The following is a 5,176-nucleotide window of genomic DNA, read 5'->3' on the forward strand; positions in this document are numbered from 1 at the left end:
AGGAAGGTACACCCGGTTTTAAAGTTTTACATGTCAGGGTGTATTAAAAAATCATCTGGTCCGCAGGTTTTTAAATTATGTCATCAGGTCTTACAAATCTGTTGGTCTGGTGCACTCAGATGTGTGTTAAAACATTCCCAAGTAGGAAAAGCATCAGCAATGATTTTAGAGGAGCAATTGCTCTTGTGGTCCTGGCCCCTAAACTCAGAGTTTTAGGACTTTTAGTTCTTATTTGATGGTTTGTTTGTTTACATTTGATTTTCACATTCCTTTGTCTCTTAAGACTTTAGTTCTTTGCTTCAGTTCCTGTTGATGTAAGGTTTATTTTTTATAGTTGCTTGTTATTTTCGTAGCCTTCCATCTTATGTCCTTCTGTGTCAAGCTTATTAGGGTCTTGTCTTTGTGTGTAGTGAGTGCTTTACTGTTTTATTTTGGCAGCTCTGTTTCTTCTGTATATTTTTTAGAGTTAACTTCCCCTGTCGTGTTATCCCTGATTGTTTTCACCTGTCTCTTGTCACCCAGGAATTTGATTGAATGCCGTGGACAACACACTCCAAGCCAATAGCACAAGTTGCCATCAAGTGTGGGATTTACCAAGGAGATGTTCTGTGCCCACCACTGTTCTGCATACACCTGAATCCCCTCAGCCAGATCATTAACAAGACTGGTTACGGATACTGACTATGGAATGGAGCGATCATTAGCCACCTCCACTACATAGATGACATCATGTTGTATGTCATGCGTGAATGAGACATTGATTCACTGATCTATATCACTAAGATCTACATCAGTGATTTCAGAATTCAATTCAATTTTATTTATACAGCGCCAAATCGCAACAACAATCGCCTCAAGGCACTTTATATTCTAAAGTGTATGTCCAAATCTCCCAAGTAGTGTTGTCAGATAGTAACAAGGACAGGATAGGCAGTCAGAATTGAAATTGCACTACAAAAAGGCAACATTACATATAAATAGGTCAGCTACAAGTACCTAGGAACCTAACAAGCAAATGGGAACTATGAAGAGGCCGCTAGGAAAGCAGAAAGTTCCAAATACCTGCAGAGAGTTAGGCAAGTCCTGAGGAGTCAGAAGATCTGGGAAATCAACACCTACACTGAAATCAAGACAAGGAAGTTCCTTAGCCCAAGTCCAACAATGACAGTCCCTGCCAGGCGACCTGCCATGCATGTTTGTTGTGTTTTTCTTTCCGTACCTTGTTTCCGCCTGTGTGGCAGTGTCCGGGGTTTCCGGAGACGTCAGGCCCAGAGAGTTTCCCACCGTTAAGCCAGCCACACCTGAAGGTTAATCACACTCACCTGTTGCTGATCAGCCACATCAGAAGACCTACTTAACAGAGGAGCTGAGTTTCAGTCAGCGCTGGATTGTTGTGAGAAATCAGTCCATTTCCAGCTTGCGTGTGACAATGTCTTGGTTTGAGTCAACTGTGTGCACTAACTGCAGCCCTGACGTTGTTTCCAGAGTGTTGGGGAAACGAATGGAGGGAGTGGAGTGTGTGTTTTTTACATAGGCACCAAAAGGATAAGGATAATCACCACGGACACTGGAGAAGTCACAGCACGGGAGCGGGGAGTGAGCACATGAAGAAAAGCACACACACACAGAGGATTGTTTGCACTTGTTGTCATTGTTTCACTGTAAATAAAACCCACTGTATTCTACATAGGGCGTCCTGCATTTGGGTCCTGCTTTCACATCTCTGACACCAGCACCCTGAGCCCTTATGCTAAGTGCAAGGAAGGAGGCCAATGACTAGTGAGTGTCAGAAGCACTATCCATGATAAAACAACAAAGATTCAATTCAATTCAATCCAATTCAATTTTCTTTATACAGCGCCAAACCACAGCAAGAGTCACCTCAAGGTGTTTTATATTGTAAGGTAGACTCTACAATAATACATACAGAGAAAACCCCAACAATGATATGACCCCTTATAAAGCACTTTGGCGACAGTGGGAAGGAAAAACTCCCTTTTAACAGGAAGAAACCTCCAGCAGAACCAGGCTCAGGGAGAGGTGGCCATCTGCCGTGACTGGTTGGGATCCATGAGTACATCAGGAAGATGGCCACAAGTGATCATGTGCTTAGTGAATACTTGAGGTAGCAGAAACCAGTTAAAGAAGAGGAAGCCTCATGGGAGGACAGGTCCCTGCATGACATGTGCCACTGGCAGATAGGAGTGGCCGATTCTGAGAAATTTTACCAGTGGCTGGACAAAGCTGGACTGAAAGATACCAAACTCTAAGCATAAGATTGATAGAGACTGGGGTCTACCACACTAGGCAAGGTGCATGCTGTACAAAGATGCCCCTGAGACAATCTAGCACATAACTACAGGGTGCAAGATGCTAGCAGGCAGGCCATAGCTGGCACGCTATAATCAAGTGGCTGGCATGGTATACAGGAATATCTGTGCCGAGTATTGCTTAGAAGTCCCATGGTAAAAATCGAATACGCCCCCTAGGATGGTTTGAAAATGACCAAGCTTAGGTCCCGTGGGACTTCCAGGTACAAAAGGACAGGCTGGTGATGGCTAACCAATGGACATAGTAGTGGTAGATAAGCAGAGAAAGATTTCCGTAGTAATAGATGTAGCTATACTGAATGACAGCAACATCACGAAGAAAGAACATGAGAAGCTGGAGAAGTACCAAGGATTGAGAGAAGAACTCGAGAAGATGTGGAGGGTGAAGGCATCAGTGGTCCCTGTGGTAATCACTCTGAACCCCAAACTGGACAAGTGGCCACATTTCATCATTACAGACCCATGCATAATTGCAGTGGTTAGCTTCTTTTTCATACTACACTCTTTACTCCTCAGTTTGATGCAGAAAAATAAATAATAAAATAATATTTTTATTGTCCTTCACAGGCTGTTCTGCTTCACAAAGCATGTTTTTATTCACTGGTATAAAGTTAAAAACGTCAAAAGCAGATAGTATGACAAGAAAATTTCACAAGTATTTTTCCACAGGTATATTCAGAGATCTGTTCATTGCTGCTTCAATATCTGGAATGAGATCCTTTGAAATCGGTCTCTCTACCTTAGAATAGATAGAGTTCAAAGACGCTTTATAGATATATGTCAATAAACAACTCATACCTATGGATAATATTGCAGCAAAATTGAATAATTCTCTTTGTATGAGTAGACAATGGTTTTGTCTGTGTACATTTCTTCTTTTGTCTCTCACACCTTTCTTTTAATATGTCTGCTTGTTTGTAAATCCTTTTCCTTTGTGATAGTCATTTTTGTGTTTGTTTGTTCACAATCTGGATTTCTTTCTACATCCTTTTAGTTTTATTAATTTTATCTAGAATCCCAGGTATTTTGCCTTCACCTTCGATCTCATCACACCATTGTTTTTGTTCTCTGTGTTCACTCTGAGTATCTTTTTCATTTTTTATCTTCTGGCCTGGGCTTCTGGTGACAGATGGAGTCATGGTGGCATCATTCAGGTAAAGATGACTTGGACTGACAGGCCTGCTGAGGACACACTGGGACAGTCTCACATGCAGAAATACACGTGTGCACGCACACACACACACACATATACTCACACATGCATGCATGCACGCACACACACAGACACAGACACAGACACACATACACTTTTTACATGCCTCTTAAGCATCACCTGTAAAGAGTGATTTCTCTTGACTTAAAAAAAACTGTATATATCCATTTATTTTTTAGTTTTATTTTAGGAATGATAAACTGTTTTGATTAAAATCTCTGCTAAAGTGTAAGCTGTGATTTAAAGAGAGACTGCAAAATCACTTTATCATTAGGAAAAAGTTCACAATACTTCTTTTAGGCTTCGTTGTGTACAACTGACTTTTGTCAAACTATTCTCAATTGTACACTCAATTTATACAAGAGTCTTTAGCTGTTGTGTAAATGGAGTTATTTTGGTATTGTAGTGACAAAGAGGCAACAACTAACTATTAAAACAGTTAAAACAACAGACTATTGGTTAATTTGTGTGTGTCAGGGGCCTCATTTGTATTTCTACTTTTTTCATGTAAATTTTTGAATTTGAGCTTTTATTGCATATTGTTGTTTTAGAACGCCTGTGACATAAGATGCGATATTCACAGAAGGGGAAGCTTTGCTATTTCTAAATTAACCCAACTGGTTGGTTGAGTCATCCGTGGGGTGAGTGGTTGAACAGGCTGTCTGGTGGGAAAAAGCGGATGCCGACACAATGTGCCACACATGGCTCTCTGCAGCCCTCTGTAACAGTGAGGTTTGCAGTGCAGAAGGAATTTCAAATTGTATGAAATTTTGGCAAAATTCTAAAGATAAGTAAATGCTCGAGGAAATAATAAAATTAGTTATTATTAATTGTCAGTTTTTACCATAGATCTTGCTCCACTGTTGACAAGCAAATATGTAAATCTACAGATTTTAGATTAACATGATACCATTTCAATGTCTGATCTTTAAAATGTTTGCACTTCTATCCAAGGATTGGAATTTTCCCTATACTTCTTACATCAAAATGGCAAGAGTAAAATAGCACACAACTGTCAGTTAGTTGGTTACACAACACAAAACGACAAATACAAGTAAGTAAATGTGATATTTAGAAATTTTTGTTATGTCCACACCCTGTAAAAATGGTTTTACTGAGCTCATCATTTCACATCATCACATTATTTCTCTGTTCTAGTTTTGAGGTGATGAAGTACTGAGGATAGCAGCTCTCACACCCTGCTGCTGCCCCATCTGGCCCCTCAGTGTAACTCTCGACCACAGTCACTACAGAAACTGTGACCCAATCACCTCTGCCCAGGGATCTCATAACATCCATGGCAACCGATTTGTCAGCAGACCAATCAGCCAGTCATTTCAGCCAGATGAACATGTTTGCATAGGCTGATTGCATGTTCTTGGTCACTAACAAAGTTTCAGACCTCTACACTGGCAACTTCAGTGTCTTCACTGGCAAACCAAATACATAAAAATAAATTAGATGTAAAATAAGGGGTTTCTAATTTCGAAAATCACTGAGAAATGTAGTTCTAGACAGCCGTTGTTTTACCCAGTAACTGTCATGAGTAGGACATTCCAGCTCAGCGCTGAGCACCTGTGTAGGTATTCCACTTGACTGGAGTTAGTTGTTAATCCAACAGCCTTTTTCTCTG

At 40.6% G+C, this 5,176-nt stretch overlaps 1 long non-coding RNA gene across 1 annotated transcript; it reads left to right on the forward strand.

Moving 5' to 3' along the window:
• The first annotated feature begins 1,456 nt into the window (after nt 1–1,456).
• Nucleotides 1,457–4,944, forward strand: LOC112841861 (uncharacterized). Its single transcript, XR_003213275.1, has 3 exons — nt 1,457–1,596; nt 1,691–1,779; nt 3,460–4,944. It is a non-coding gene; the product is annotated as an uncharacterized LOC112841861 (long non-coding RNA).
• Nucleotides 4,945–5,176: the final 232 nt, after the last annotated feature.

The sequence above is a fragment of the Oreochromis niloticus genome, linkage group LG12 (genome assembly GCF_001858045.2).
Source record: "Oreochromis niloticus isolate F11D_XX linkage group LG12, O_niloticus_UMD_NMBU, whole genome shotgun sequence".
Taxonomy (NCBI): Eukaryota; Metazoa; Chordata; class Actinopteri; order Cichliformes; family Cichlidae; genus Oreochromis; species Oreochromis niloticus.